This window comes from Bos javanicus, chromosome 27 (assembly GCF_032452875.1).
Source record: "Bos javanicus breed banteng chromosome 27, ARS-OSU_banteng_1.0, whole genome shotgun sequence".
NCBI lineage: Eukaryota > Metazoa > Chordata > Mammalia > Artiodactyla > Bovidae > Bos > Bos javanicus.
The window spans coordinates 44,219,943-44,236,853 of NC_083894.1; the positions used below are offsets into that span (position 1 = coordinate 44,219,943).

Below are 16,911 nucleotides of genomic sequence, written 5' to 3' on the forward strand. Positions count from 1 at the left end.
TTAGGTGGCTCTTCTGTTAAAAAAGAAAAAGCCCTCCGGGGTGATGCATTTCGTTTGGATTGAAAGGCAGAGTCTTTGGAGCGGGCACAAGTCCTTTAACGTGGCCTCCAGTGGCCTTCCTGACATCGTCTCCTCCTGATGCCGCCTCTGTGGGCACGTGGCCCCTTCACAGCCCAGGCCTAGGGCGAGGTGAGCAAGGCACACACCGAATTTAAGTCAGGGCGGGACAGCTCAGTCACCAGGGCGAATGATAAACGCAGCAGGAAGAAATCAAACCTGGCCCACTGAGGCTCACTGGCTGGCTACCAGCTTCTGTAAATAAATTTTTTATGGGAATGGTGTGAGTGGGGCTGGGCTGGACGGTGTAGAGTCAGATTCTGTCCCATATCAAGTGTTGCTGTTTTGTTTGCCTTAGATTTCTGTATTTTGCATGGACTTTGTGTGTTTCTCTGACTGTGCGCACAGGCATGTGGGGTCTTAGTTCCCCATCCAGGGATGGAACCGGCACCCCAGCCATGGAAGCGCAGAGGCTGAACCCCTGGACTGCCTGGGAAGTCCCGTTTGGTGTGGACTTTAATGTTTACAAAATACTTCATTAAAATAGTATATTCATCTTGATTACTGAATCCTTTAGGATCCCCTTAAAATTTCCTCCTGAGTCAAGTATTTCACTCGCTCCAAGCTGGTCCCAGCCCCGTGCTGTTGTTATTGTTGTTGTTCAGTCACTCAGTCGTGTCTGACTCTTTCCAGCCCCGTGGACTGCAGCACACCAGGCCTCCCTATCCTTTACCAACTCCCTGAGTTTACTCAAATTCATGTTCATTGAGTCAGTGATGCCATCCAACCATCTCATCCTCTGTCGTCCACTTCTCCTCCCACCTTCAGTCTTTCCAAGCATCAGGGTCTTTTCCAATGAGTCAGTTCTTCACATCAGGTGGCCAGACTATTGGAGTTTCAGCTTCAGCATCAGTCCTTCCAGTGAATACTCAGGACTGATCTCTTTCAGGATGGACTGGTTGGATCTCCTTGCAGTCCAAGGGACTCTCAAGAGTCTTCTCCAACATCACAGTTCAAAAGCGTTAATTCTTTGGTGCTCAGCTTTTTTTATAGTCCAACTCTCACATCCATAAATGACTACTGGAAAAACCGTAGCTTTGACTAGATGGACCTTTGTTGGCAAAGTAATGACTCTGCTTTTTAATATGCTGTCTAGGTTTGTCATAGCTTTTCTTCCTAGGAGTAAGCGTCTTTTAATTTTGTGGCTTCAATCACCATCTGAGGTGAGTTTGGAGCCCAAGAAAATAAAGTCTGCTACGGTTTCCATTGTTTATTTATCTATTTGCCATGAAGTGATGGGACCAGATGCCATGATCTTAGTTTTCTGAATGTTGAGTTTTAAGCCAACTTTTTCACTCTCCTCTTTCACTTTCATCAAGAGGCTCTTTAGTTCTTCGCTTTCTGCCATAAGGGTGGTGTCATGTGCATATCTGAGGTTATTGATATTTCTCCCAGCAATCTTGATTCCAGTTTGTGCTTCATCCAGCCCAGCGTTTCTCATGATGTACTCTACACATAAGTTAAATAAGCAGGGTGACAATATGCAGCCTTGACGTACTCCTTTGCCAATTTGGAGCCAGTCCGCTGTTCCATGTCCAGTTCTGTCACTTCTTGACCAGCAAACAGGTTTCTCAGGAGGCAGGTCAGGTGGTCTTGTATTCCTATCTCTTGAAGAATTTTCCACAGTCCTGACTCTGTCTTAAATACCCCAGGCCTTCCCACCTCTAGGTCTTTGCATGGACTCTTTCTTCTGCCTGGACACTCTCTCCTCATTTCTGCATGGTCTGTTTCTTCAAGTTTTGCCCTGAAGTCACCACCTAGTGATGTTTACTCTGACCTCTGCGCTTTGGGTCTGAACACCTGTCATTTCCCTCTCCTTACCTGGTGGTTTTCATTCAGGAACTAATTACCTTATACTATGCTACATCATTTACTTATTTGTTACGCTGATTGTCTACTGTAAATCAGACTGTAAGCTCTATAGGGTTGCCTGCTTGGTTCACTGTTTGTCCACGTACTCAGAGCAATACTTGATATATCGTGCTTAATACATATTTATCCGGTGCATAAGTTAACAATTCAGTAAATGCCATGATAGATGCAGTTAGATAGATCTGAACTTGGTTTCACCTGAGCTTGGAAGCATCTCTGCCCTCTCCCAGCTTGTCTTTCTTGATTTTCCTTGCCACACCGTAAAAGCCCACACCCCATGGGCAGGAGTGGAGGCGTCCTCAGAAGAGGTGAAGGGGGCCCCTCTGCCCAGCGCACCCTCCACGAGTGAGGGGTCGTCCTCCTGTGAGCTGCCTGCCTGTTCTGACACCACAGCATTTGGCCCCTCCGTGTTGCTGGGGTCCTCCATCCTGTACTGCCACAGCAAATAGGATGAGTGCCCAGATATGCAATTCAGGGTGATCAGGGGCCTTGGCAGTGCCCTTGGAGAACAAAGACAGTATTTTTTAACTGCGGTTGGTCTCACTCACCCCGCTGTTGTTGGTGGGAATCCAGGCAAGTTTCCTGATCCCAGTTGAAGTCCCACCTTCTCTACCACAGACGGATGGGTCAGTAACACAGATTGCTGTGTATCTAAGTCAGCACGGGTAACCGTGGTGGGATGGGTTAGGGAAAAGCAGGGCACACTCAGGCCTGAGTCCTGCCCCTGTGTCCGTTTCTGCTCTGTGCACATCAACTCCTGTGCAGCAGGAAGCCCGGGATGGGGGGACGAGCGAGAAGCATATCACAGGCCCTGAGAGTTTCTGGTCTACCGCCCAGGTGGTGCAGAGATCAAGATCCGCCTGCCAGTGCGGGAGATGCAAGAGACTCGGGTGCAATCCCTGGGTCAGGAAGTTCCCCTGGAGAAACCACTCCAGGATTCCTGCCTGGAAAATCCTATGGACAGAGCAGCCTCATGGGCTGCAGCCCATGGGATCACAGACACGACTGAGCAACTGAGCACAAGTTAAAACAATCAAAGTGAAGGTACTTAGAGGATGAATGTTTCTGTATTATATACAAAGCCAAACTGAAAGAGTCATTTAAAAAAACCCAAAGTGGATTTATCTTCCCCTAACTCTTCCCTCCTTAGAGCAATCTCTCTTTATTTATTTTGCTTTCTTCTAAATGATTATTAATATCAAGTCATATAGCTTAACATGATATCATTTGTAAGCAAATGATATAATTTATAAGTATATATGCATACATATGAATATATTTTATACAGATGAAATATATTTATAAATGTTTTACTTTAAGAATTTTATATATAATATAAAATTTAAAATAATACTGTATGTATAATAAATTTTAAATAAGTATATAATGCATTGCATATATTTCTATTTATGAATATAAATATGTGATGTATATAACCTTTATTATAATATATTCATATATATTTATGAATTATATATTTTTAAGAATTTAATTTATAGCCTCAAAGAACACACTTTTTCTGCTTCAAATATTGTCTTCAATAGTTTGTATCTCTCAAAGTGACATTATCAACATAAATAAATTTCATCCCATTATTCTTATTCTAATAGTTCTTTGAATTGAAGCTCTGCAATCATTATTCTCATGCCTAATAACACAGGAAAAGGTAGAGACATACATTCTTCTCTTGCATTCTCCCTGACAGCTGCCATCAGATGAGATCTGCATAGATATTCCCCAGGCTCAGGTTCTTTTAGTAACTCAGTGGAAAAATAAGAAACTTCCTCATAGCCAGGACTGAGTATTTTCTGAGATTTTGGTGGATGGAAGGCCTGAGGATCAAAGCTACGAAAGGATTCAGTGAGCACTTCTCGCATTAGATATTCTAGACAGCCACTGTTGGCTGGCAAGTAAGTGGACAAAGAGAAGAGCCGCTGCATCAGCTTGGACAATCCATAAGATGGGTAGCAGGATCCTGTGAGCAGGATCAGTGATAGGTGCTAATTTTTCCATTTTCTCGACATCGCAAGGAATTCTAGACAAATTGTTACATCCAGTTGTCTTGTCCTTTAGATGGTTTAGCCTAATGCAGTGAAGTCCTGCGTACAAAGAAGACATTCTCTGAAGCTTAGCATCCACATCTGTCTTCTGTTCTCTGATTTACTTATATGGAAGAGACAATTGAAGCAGATTTTAAACACCTGGACCCTTTTACCCTGGGATTTCAAGCCCCTCCTAGAGGGCTCTGTTGCTCCGAAGCAAACAATAAAAGCAAATGGAAGCTAAATATTTCTGCCTCTGTAATACTAGAGGGCATTAGAGATGTCTTTCATGAACTATTGCTTCAAAAGTCATCCATCATTGCAACAGTTTTTCTGTAGATTAAGGATCAGATTTGCATTCTAAATTAGTTCTTCCAACAGCTGCTGTAAGATAACTTGGCTGTAAGTTAGGAGTTTGCATTTGATCCTCTGCCAGGGAAGATCATAAAATTCAGCTTGGCAAGAGAATTTAGGAAAAGAGGCCTCCTCAGCCCAGCTGTGCTTCCTGGAGCGAGCCGCACGCAGAAACTCTGCCCCAGCTCTCCCCTCCAGTCAGAGCCTGAGGGATTGCTGCTGAGGAGAGACAAGTTTCGTTCCAGCTTCTCTGTGACAGAGAGCTGGACCACCTTTAGCTGGAGAATGGAGGGGGGATTATGTTAAGCCTTCTGTAGTAAACAGCTTGAGGTGTTGATGGAGCAAACTGTTTGAAATTGCTGGATGATCCCTTGAGAAATCACCAAGACCCAAGAATCAGTTTTGCAGCTGGCCCACTGTGGAAGTCCAGGTGGCTAAACAGTTACATTTCAGGTTACCACTGCCCAAACTTCATGAATGTTCAGTCTAAGGGACTCGGACCCACCTAGTCCTACCTCAGTGCTTTTTACTTGTATAATTTTGTGCAAGGCTCTTTTATAATGTCTACGAATGTCAGATTTTCAGCGGTACAGTAAAGATACTAACATCACAATATAAGATGTCTCTGAGGATTAAGACAGAACTTCCCTGGTGGCTCAGATGGTAAAGTGTCTGTCTACAGTGCGGGAGACCTGGGTTCCATCCCTGGGTCGGGAAGATCCCCTGGAGAAGGAAACGGCAAACCACTCCAGTACTATTGCCTGGAAAATCCCATGGACAGAGGAGCCTGGTAGGCTGCAGTCCATGGGGTCACAAAGAGCTGGACATGACTTAACGACTTTACTTTCACTTTCACTTCTGAGGATTAAAGAGAGTATTGTAAGCAAGGTGTCGCATTCCCAGTAGTTATTTAGAGTGATTTTTTTTTCCTTTTTTCCTTCTTATATCTGATATTGACATAAAGGTAGTCATGTGATTCATACTCAGTATCTTTTCAAAATCACATGTTGTGTCTGAGGCAAGGCTTGCTAAGTGTCCAGTACTTGGATCATTCTTCCTCAGTTAGATGATTGATGCCAGTTAGGCTCTGCCAATGGAGAAGGCAATGGCACCCCACTCCAGTACTCCTGCCTGGAAAATCCCATGGATGGAGGAGCCTGGTAGGCTGCAGTCCGTGGGGTCGTTAAGAATTGGATACAACTGAGTGACTTCACTTTCGCTTTTCACGTTCATGCATTGGAGAAGGAAATGGCAACCCACTCCAGTGTTCTTGCCTGGAGGATCCCAGGGATGGGGGAGCCTGGTGGGCTGCCGTCTATGGGGTCACACAGAGTCAGACACGACTGAAGTGACTTAGCAGCAGCAGCAGCAGCAGCAGCAGCAGGCTCTACCAATGTATAGTCTATGCTTTTGGTTGGTCCTGTCTTCCTCTAAGCATGCACAGTCACTATGCTACTTTTTAAAATACAGATAAATGATTTCAGTTAATTCTGGGAGCAGTTTGTAGCTTGACTCAGACTGACAGGTTGATTCTGGGTTTTCTCTCACTTTCTAATCCTCAACCACAAAATCACGTGTAATAAATGGAGGTTTGACCTAACATTTTTCAAAATGTTATCCAATGAATTGCTACTCAGGTATCAGACAGCTGGCATTTTGAGTCATAGAGGTGGGTAATAGATGCATAGTTATAAATAAATGTATATGCCCTTGGCAGATTCACGAAAATCTACTGCTAGAGGATTAGTGGAGCAAACTAGAGCTTAAATGCTTAGTGCACCAAAATGTACCTCTATAAGAACTGGTCTTTATTTTCATATATAAGACAGCACGGGTGAAAAAGCCAGGCTTTCTCCAGCTGACAAGCAGGCTCCTGGTATTTGTGATTTTCTAAGTGGGGATAAGGTTCTTGTGTCAGCAATTCATATGACAGGCCAATGATGAAGTGAGTTCCTCCGCTCATGTAAAATGGTGACGCGCTTGTTTCTGAATCCACTGGGAAGGCTGAGAGCCGCACTGTCCCGGGTGAGGGCCACTTGCCACTGTAGTTTGGTAGCTCGTCAGGAATTTCAGGGGCCTGGCTTGTGGCCTTGCTCGTCACTGCAGCTTTATGCATAGCTGGCTAATTTATGGCAGAGATTATACCCATCTCCACGGGATACAGACTCAGGTTCCGGGTCACTAGGTCTTTACTCCTAGAGCTTCTGTACCTGTGGGGACCGACTGCAGAAAGTTTTGGAAGTCAGAGATTATGGATATTTTTCAGAGCCAGATAATAAATTATATAAGCTGTTTGTCTCTCTAAACACGCTGCCATAAGTGTGTTTTCGAATGCACAGTATCTAGAACGCTTTCTGGCCATCTTAGGCACTCGGTAAGCATGGGATGAACTCAGTGTGTGCTAGAGTGAATTGGTGAAGGATGAACAAGGACGTGTGAAGAAGACAATGATCTGGGAAGATGCTGAATGTGTTTCTACTTGAAATAGTTACTCAGAATATTTCATCACGGACCACGGACAGAAGCTTTTGTACAATGCTGCCTACGTTTATTTCAGATATGGGGTACAGATGATTCATTTCAAAGGTGTTTTTCATTAGACTTAGAAAACTCATATTGGAGCTGAACCCAGAAGGAAGCCAAAATGTTCCATTCTGAAGAATATCTTAAAGTCTAATGATCAGAAATCTATACTTAGTCAAGTGTGATGCTGAATAGACTGAAATTTTTGCAACATGTGCTGTTCACCAGTCTGTGTTCCTCTTCCCACGCATGTCTTTTGATGCCCACCTTCTCACTGGTGACATATTACTATGGGCATATGAAATTGCTGGTTTTATAGGTCAAAATGGCCAAATGCTAGCAGTTTAGTGTGATTCATGCATATGTGCATGCAAATTCACTTTGGTTTTTCTTACAGCAATCCAGTGTGGGAGAGACACTTCATCTGAAAGCAGATTGCTCTTTTTTGCTGATTTAAAAAAAATGAAAATCTAGAAATCCCCTAAAAACTTCCTAACCTGCACCAAGGTTGGTCTGTGTGTCATAATAGTCACAATGTTCTGGGCAAAATTAGATGTAATGATTATATATTAAGAACTTAATGTTTTTAAATTTAGTCTCCTTTAATCCTAACAATGCTAAGCTTACCAATTACAAGGATTGAGTCCTTTCTTTTCTTTTTCTTTTTTAGCATTAGCCCTAGATCTAACCCAGAATTGAGTTCATGGTATGGATTCTTATAACATTTGATCAATGAATGAACAAGAATGAATGAACAAATAACCAAGGGTTGTTACTTCAGCTTTGCTAATGAGAAGCTCAAGCTCTGGCTATGTAAATTCCCTGTGCCTTCAAGGGGTGAGGCTAGGCTTGGAACCAGGTCTTCTGACCGTAGAGTCCATGCATTTCATTAAACATAGTGATTCTTGCAGCCATCACAAAAGGGAACACACATCTTTTGGCAGTTTACACTCCAGTTTTGTTTCCTGTGTTCTTGAAAGATCTGGGAAAATGTGACCTACCTCTGAATTATAGAGAAAATGAGAGAGTGGAAATTGAAACTAAGAATGATGTTAGTCAAGTCAATGTTTAATTTAAAAAAAAAAAACAGTAACATAACCATTTTTTCCCCACCATCTGTTATATGAAAAAGTAAATCAGAATTTTGTCTTTTTATGTAACTTTAACCAGAGTTCGGAGAAGGCAATGGCACCCCACTCCAGTACTCTTGCCTGGAAAATCCCATGGATGGAGGAGCCTGGTAGGCTGCAGTCCATGGGGTCACTAAGAGTAGGGCACGACTGAGCGACTTCACTTTCACTTTTCACTTTCATGCATTGGAGAAGGAAATGGCAACCCACTCCAGTGTTCTTGCCTGGAGAATCCCAGGGACAGAGGAGGCTAGTGGGCTGCCGTCTATGGGGTCACACAGAGTCGGACATGACTGAAGTGACTTAGCAGCAGCAGCAGCAGCAACCAGAGTTAGAATATTTGATTAAGAAGACAGAGGAATGCTCCTGAAACACTACATATCTTTCTCCCTGTTTCTTTAAAATATACTATGATGGTGAAACTACAGTACTTTGGCCATCTCATGCGAAGAGTTGACTCATTGGAAAAGACTCTGATGCTGGGAGGGACTGGGGGCAGGAGGAGAAGGGGACGACAGAGGATGAGATGGCTGGATGGCATCACTGACTCGATGGACGTGAGTCTGAGTGAACTCCGGGAGTTGGTGATGGACAGGGAGGCCTGGCGTGCTGCGATTCATGGGGTTGCAAAGAGTCGGACATGACTGAGTGACTGATCTGATCTGATGATGGTGACAGCTAAGGTGTTATATGAAAAGATATCTCTGACAGCATGCCTTTTCTCCACCCCTTCCCCTTGAGGGTCCCAGAGAAAGTTCTTAAGTTACATCTGTAGAGACATGAAGCAGCACCTTTGAGGACAGCCATGCACCAAGGATTGTTTCCCCATCCTCCGACCCCTGGCTTCCAGCCCAGCTGCTCCTCCTGCTTCGCAAGCACTTCTAAGAGCATAGCTATGCCTGTGATACTAGCTTGGGGAGGTCTAGCTTTTTGCCAGTAAGGAAATCACACGCCAATTGGCTGTGTGTATTCACAGATTTATTTATCTCTCCAATCTAGCATCTACCCATCCACAAAGTCATGCATCGGTCCCTCTGGATGGGACCCAGGAATTCTTTCCTCCGCATTCCCTCCTTCCTCCATCCACTCATTCATCTCCTTCATTCCCTCTGCCCCTGTGTTCTCGGTCTTTCCCAGCTGCGGCAAGCTCTTCTCCCTGCGCCTTTGCCGGATAGACTGCTGGTCCTCTGGGCCTACCCTTCCACCCCGCTTCCCCTTAGCTGGAGCTGTGCAGGAGAGGACAGCTTCAGATCCCTCATCCTATGGGCTGGGAGGGGTACTTAGATGTCTCAAGATCCTTAGAGTGAAATGTCCATGAAACACAATTGTTTGCTCATGCCAAAGCTCTGTTTTAATATAACCTTTGTAAGTTATTATGAAAACATTCTTAACATCGATGTTTCTACGTTACTAAGACTACTGATGCAATATATCCTCCTCCCATTCGTGTAGCCGATTGTGGGCCATTCGTAGAGGTTCCCCAGGAGATGAGTCCGAGGACTGGATGGAGGAAAAGCAAACTATTCCGCAAAAGGGTTTCGATGTGATAAAGAGTTAATTAAATGAAAGACAAGATGGAGATTCCAGAAATCACACTCAAATTTAGTCTTTGTTTAAGGCTCTGAAAGTTTACTTATTTAAATTTGATTCCCACAAAGTAAAAAATAACCTTTCTTATAATAATTCTGTAAGTAAAAACCTGAGGTTTGAAGAATAGTCACTTGCTTGAGGTCATACAGTTCGTGAGTGGGAAGCCAGACTTTAAATGAAAATTAGCTTTCTTCCATTTTACTTAGAATAAGATTAATGCCTAATGCTTAAGTAACCTGGGATCATGATCTTCTGGATTATATTAATTGTAAACTGATTTATATACATATTTTTTGCATCTACACACCAATTTTGAACCAATGTTTCATATCTTCTTCACTTGAAGTTAGTGAAAAATGAATGATTTACAAAAGGCATTTAAAATAGATAGTTGAAATTCAGGTAAGATTGAAAAAAGAATCACAAGATTATATTTCTGTGTCTCCTGAAAACTTTTTTTTTCAAAGGCATGAGTAAATTATTTTAATTTTAAAGCTTTCTTGATGTGTGATGGGAAAGGGCAGCCAGGGAAAATGAAGGAACATAAAAGGCTGTAGATTTGAAGGGTTCCTGGGAAAAGTAGTACTTAGTTTTGAGTTAAATGTTAAAGTTAGATGTTAAAATCTTGGGGAATTTCATCAATCATTTGTGGGTCCCTTTAGGAAGGAGAGGGTCTTTTGATGTATTCTGTCAAAGTCAAATAGGATCTCAGAAACTTAAATTCTATTGCACGGTGGTAAGAAGACATTACCTGGCTTTGATGAGAAAACCCTTGAGTCTTGGTTTCAGGTAGAGAATTTGGGGAAGGTGGGTGTGCCCGCCATACCAGGAAAGCAGTGATCGAGTGAGAACCAACAAGGGATTGTATGGAAGGCGTTTGGGTCTGTTCAGGTCTGAGACTCAGCATGTCCCCTAGACATTTCTTTACTCCATACTATCCAGAGAAATACTTTTAAAAAAGAAAGACACATTACATTCTTATGTCTCTTAAAATCACAAAACTAGAGAATTGCAGAGTACTTCGTTGCTTCATTTTGGCAAACATTAGCTAAAAAATAAGTTTTGCAGGCTTCATTAATTGTACCTGTCTACTCACTTGCCCTTTCATCTTTACATCGGCCAGGAAGCCTCTCTTTCTCTGTTTATCAGGTTTAAAGCATAAGAGGAATGCAGATGCATTCATTACATTAATGTAACTCTGGCTGTGGCATAAATCAATCAAAAGATGTCCACTGGCTCTAATTAATTACATGTTGCTTATGCAGCATCCAGCAGTGTCCTTTGTCCACTGGCAAATCTCTTCCAAGTGGTGAGTTAGGAATCCCGAACTTTCCATCTTGTGGTTTTAACATCATTAACGTGGAACTTCCAAACTGGCCATGCTTGTCTGCATCAAAGGGACAGCAGTGGAAGGAGCCTGGAAGACCGTTTTCAGAGTCCAGTGAGCCCAGCTGGACATATTGCAGACCTCTTCCACTCCTCGTGTGTCCCTCAAACACACAGCCGCTGAAGTTCAAGTGGCTTTTTAATTATACTTCAGTGGCCGTGTGTCTGAGTAGTTCAGCTGTGGGCCAAAGAAGAAGAAATTTTCCAGACATTGTGACCCAGAAACTGGCTAGAATATCACAAAAATGATTGTGTCTAGTTTCTGTGTTAAAGATAGAAGATCATAGGAGAAACTGGAAAATCTCTACCAGAAAGATGCTTCTTTTTTTAATCTTTTCTCTTCCTCCTGGATCTGTTTTTGTTTTGTTTTTGCCAAATATTTGCATGAAAGGCAGAAATATTTCAAAAATTCTGTCTGGTATCTGGAGAGATTGTGAACCTTGGAGACAGAAATACCTGGTCACATTCACATCTCTCCTTCAGAATTTACTTCCTACAGACCTCAGGTGGGTTAGCTAAAAATTATGAACCTCAGTGTCCTTACCTGTGAAATGGATACAATCCAATGCAATTTTGAAGGAAACTACAAACCTTATATGAGTCCCTTCAACCATATGTAGAATATGTTAGTCAGCAAGTATTTGACAGCTATTTGTACGAGGGTCAAGAAGTAACAGAACGGGACATAGAGCAACTGACTGGTTCAAACTCGGGAAAGGAATATGACAAGGCTGCATACTGTCACCCTGATTATTGAACTTATGTGTAGAATACATCATGCAAAATGCCAGGCTGGATGAATCACAAGCTGGAATCAAGATTTCTGGGAGAAATATTAACAGCTTCACATATGCAGAGGATACCACTCAAATGGCAGAAAATAAAGAGGCACTAAAGAGCCTCTTGATGAAGGTGAAAGAGGAGAATGAAGAAGCTGGCTTAAAATTCAGCACTTAAAAAACTAACATCATCACTTAGCCCCATCACTTCATGGCAAAAAGAAGGGGAAACAGTGGAAGCAGTGACAGATTTTTATTTTCTTGGCCTCCAAAAGCTCTGCAGATGATGACTGCAGCCGTGAAACCAAAAGACGCTTGCTCCTTGGAAGGAAAGCTATGACAGACCCAGACAACATATTAAAAACAGAGACGTCACTTTGCCAACAAATGTTTATATAGTCAAAGCTGTTTTTCCAGTAGTCATGTATGGATGTGAGAGTTGGGCCATAAAGAAGGATGAGTGCTGAAGAATTGATGTTTTCAAACTGTGGTGCTAAGGAAGACTCTTTGAGAATCTGTTGGACAGCGAGGAGATTAAACCAGTCAATCCCAAAAGAAATCAACCTGAATACTCATTGGAAGGACTGATGCGGAAGCTCCAATACTTTGGCCACCTGATGTGAAGAGCTGACTCATTAGCAAGGACCTGATGGCTGGGAGAGATTGAAGGCAAAAGGGGTGGCAGAGGATGAGGTGGTTAAGTAGCATCACTGATTCAGTGGACATGAATTTGAGCAAATGCTGGGAGATAGTGGAAGACAGATGAGCCTGCCATGCTACAGTCCACGGGGTGGAAAAGAGTCAGACGTGACTTAGCGACTGAACAAGAGCAACGTTTTTATCATTATTAGGGCACTGATACGTCCTTTGCTACTCACCTGAAAATCGGTGCAGAGTATTTGTGTTAGTTGGATTAAGTCTAAGGTATTGTGACCAATGGACATTAAACCAGACAGAATCAGAGATCCCTGAGGGCCATTTCTCTTTTGTGTGATCTCTGCAGTGAGCATTTCTGGGTGTCACCAGCTCAGCTCCACATGGTTTTGGTGGTTTAGCCAGTCACAGCCATTGCAGACACTGAAGATACTGAATATCAGAAGGTAGCCCATCTAAAATTTTAATCTGTGGAGGAAGACCTAAAATTAATATTTCTGTGGATAATTAAGATCAGACACGTTTTTAGTGTCTGTCTAGCAGTTTACTTTCACAGTAACTAAGACATTTTTTTCACTCAGTGACCTGATAACCTTTTGTGCCATCACTCTATTTTAGGGACAGGGAACATTTCACACTGGCAGTGAAATGATTTATGTCAGGTGTGTGAATAAAGTTAGGCGATGATTCAGGAGGCTCACTTGCACTTTTCTAGCTTTTGCCTACTGTACCAACTACATCACCTCTCCTTCAGAGTGACAAGCCTCATGAGGATGTGAACCCCAAAATCTTGATCAAATATAGAAATGATGAAGATGCATTAATAAGTGAATAAAGTGTGTTACTTGAGAGTAAGGAATGTAATATCATCTTTTTGAAGGATAATATATAATTGCTGGTGGTGGTTTAGTTGCTAAGTCATATCCAGTTCTTGTTACCCCATAGACTGTGGCCCGCCAGATTCCTCTCTCAATGGGATTTTCCAGGAAAAAAACAAACAAACAAACAAACAAGAGAAAACTGCAGTGGGTTGCCATTTCCTTTTCCATAATATATAATTATCATTCAGCCAATAGATATTAAGCACCTCCAATATACTTAATAATGGAAAATAATTCTTGAAAGTCCCTAAGTATCTTGTATCAGTAATATAAGACAATTTGTTTACAAGAAATTCTACATTATTCCTTCTCTTTATTTAAGCTTTTCAGATATTCTACTCCATGGAATATTTTTAAATGTGAAAGTATTTTCAGACAACTGTTGTTAAAATAGTAAGTCATCATTGTGCTTTTACAAATGATGGAATTAAAATGCAGGTCTGCTTCCAGATATACAGAAGCAGAAACATATTAATATACAGAAACATAGTAGTCAAATTAAGTAAGACAATAGTGCCCAGTTCAGAATGATAGTGTCAGGAGGATGCAGTTTGCATCTGGAGGCCCCCTGAATTGGCAACGCTATGACCGAGCATTCCAATCCATCCTTCATTCCAGACCTTTCCAAAATGCTTTGTTCCAATTAACTAAGCATCAAATCATCCTGTCCTAAATCACAATCGCCAACATTATACATGTTGCAAAACCCCAGTGAACTCTTCTGTACTCGCCTTTTCCCTGACATGGCAGGAGCTGCAGCCAGTGGTGATAACTGTTCCCTTCCAGAAGCTCTTATCTCTCTTGACTTTCATGATACCAGATTCTTTGCGTTTTTGTCCCTTTTCTGTGCATTGCTGCATCTTCTTCATCTCCTTTTCTTGCTCCCCCTCTGCAGTGCCTATCTGTGTGTTGGAATGCCCAACAGCATAAACATGTTAACTATATAAATATTTAAATCAGCAGATAAATAAGCACATCACTAAATCTCATCTTTAACCCTAAGGCGTGACACTCATAATGCAAGTTTCAGGAAGTGGGATCACAGTCAGCAGAGTAGCTCATCCCTTTTAAGTTTGTTTGCAGGACTCACCCTGCGAAGGTGAAAACACTTCTTTGAATAAATGACCTCAACATACAGGGACTCCACAATTTCTTGTTGAAAACCGAATTTTGGAAAATGTTTGCAGACTCCGTGTTTGATTTTTTTCTTGGTTTCCATGCAGCTTGAATCACTGAATCATTCTTGAAGTTCTTTTGTTGTTTTAACACATTAAATTAGCTCATTACAGCTGAATATGTAGTGGAAAATAGCATCTGTTTACACTGTAATAATATAAAAATTACTTACTAGTAACAGAATAAAGAGCAATTTGCAAAAGCTAATCATATTTGTGCACTTGTCTGCAAAAGTAAATTGCTAATATATGCCCAAGGGGGGGAATCACTTGCTGGTTTAAGCAGTAGAAGCAGTGCTATTAACAAGCACCACTTAGGCAACTCCTATATTTAGAATTGGATCCAAAATGTCCCAGCTTGTCGTGAAAACATAGATGTTTATTAATTTGTTCACTTACTTGACCTTGGAAATTCAAGCAACCTAGAGAGTCAGATCATATCATAGAAAATCCAGTGGTCTAGGAATTTCTCAAGCTTTGCCAAGTGAAATTTTCAATTACCCTCATTTAGAGAAAGCTTCCTTCTCTAATTTTTTAGTGCTAATCACAAGTATTATGGGAAAAACACCTGTCAAATGTAGTTCTTGTTTTGACATTCTGCCCCAAACCATAGAAATCAGAAGTCTGTTTAAAAATTTCAAACTAACATTAGGAAATGTTGAAAAGAATGGTTTTAGTAATTTCACTGTGTTGCAGTATTTTGTTTGTTTCATTACATGTAGAAATCAGAGTGCAAAAAAATGTATAATTATTGAGAATTTTAAATAACACATTTATAAAATTTTAATACATTTTAATATATAAAATGATTATAGAACATATCTTGGCTCTTTTGATTATAATAGAGACAGAATATTTGAAATTAAGATTAGTTTTTTTGTTCCTTGTACTTATCAGGGGGAGAGAAAGAAATCTATATGAAATGTCTTTAACTTCTCTTTTTCTAGAAGCCAGAATGAAACCTATTTCAACTAAGATAGTTTCACTTCAGACATGTTAATAATATTCATTAAGCACAGTCTTCTGCGTTTAGTCAGCCTTTGATTAAGACTCCCATCCTGCCTTCTTGCTTTTGACCTGCCCTTTAATAAGTTTCCTGTAAATGGCTAATTTCATCCACTGTAATTTTCACTCATAGAGAAGGACCAGGCTCTGCGAGGTTGGGAGGCTCTTTCATGGTAACTGGCAGCAGTCAGAATTTATTAATCCTCATTTTACTGCTCTGCTGATATAACCTTTATCCGTATGAATCTCGTTTCTAGAGACCAGACACTGAGGGCATGATATCTTGTGTAACAGAGAGAAGTGTATCCTCCTGAAGCCACAGAAATGCACTTCAGAGGGCTCTGAGGAGCTCTGGATCTGTGTGTCTCTGCTCAGAAAGAATTCAGGGAGAGGCAAGTGATGGATAAGGAGTAATTTGTTAGAACAGGATGCTGTGAGCCTTACAAGCAGGTGATCAGGGGAGAGCCACATGGAGAACTTCGTGAGCTACAGTTTTATAATGAAAGGAAAAGTGGGGGTGTGGAGAAGACTATCTTCTTTCTCATTCTTGAGGAAACATCAAGCTTGCATGATTAGTTCCTCCTCCACATGGGTGGGGGAGTTTTCTTGTGCTCACGTGGTCAGACTGGTGTTGTCATGGAGCAATAGAAATAGTCAAAAGGTGGGTAGGTCCACATGTACTAAAGGATGGTAAATCATCTCAGTGTAATGTCACCTTTTCCTTATATTTTTGTTTATAACGCAGGCAGAGTAGCACGTCCTAGGATTCATTAAGTTACTGAGTTCACCAGGCAGGAGGTGGATCTCATACCACCACTGATTCATTGTTTGGGGGCGTGTCTCAGTCTTCTGTTGCATGGTTGGTTTTTTGGATTTTTTGCTAAGCAAGCCTGCTTGGTTTATGGCTAAGCAAACCTACTTTCTTGAGTGATCATTAACTTACAGGGTCTCCTATACTTTTTTCTTTACTTATGATTCCTTTTCTTATGATTCTCAAAGAGTTGGACATGACTTAGTGACTGAACAACAGCATGATTCTTTAGTGGAATTTAATCACCTACTTTGTTCCTTTAGTCTCGTCCTTTCACTTTCTTTCTAGTTAACTCACTTTAATGTGAGGATAAAAAGAGAATGATTCACTCTATGGCTGAAACTTGAAGATTTCAAGCACTTTAAGAAAAACACTTTTTGAAAAAAGCTGAGTGATGAAGTATACTCTAGCTCAATGGAAAATCTGAAAATCTGTTATTTGGAGTCTTAGTTCATTCATTCAAATGTTGCAGCTGATTAAGAATTGTGTTTCAGTGGTGAAACAGGAAAAAATCTTTTATTTGCCTTTCAAATAGCATTTCCCAATGGCTTCAGTTACCATCTGTTGCTGATAACTCCCCAATTTAGCTACA

The 16,911-nt window shown here is 41.4% G+C and overlaps 1 protein-coding gene across 1 annotated transcript in view; it reads left to right on the forward strand.

The window, feature by feature from the left end:
* The window catches only part of ZNF385D (zinc finger protein 385D), a 992,080-nt gene that overhangs the window by 857,828 nt on the left and 117,341 nt on the right, over nt 1-16,911 (forward strand).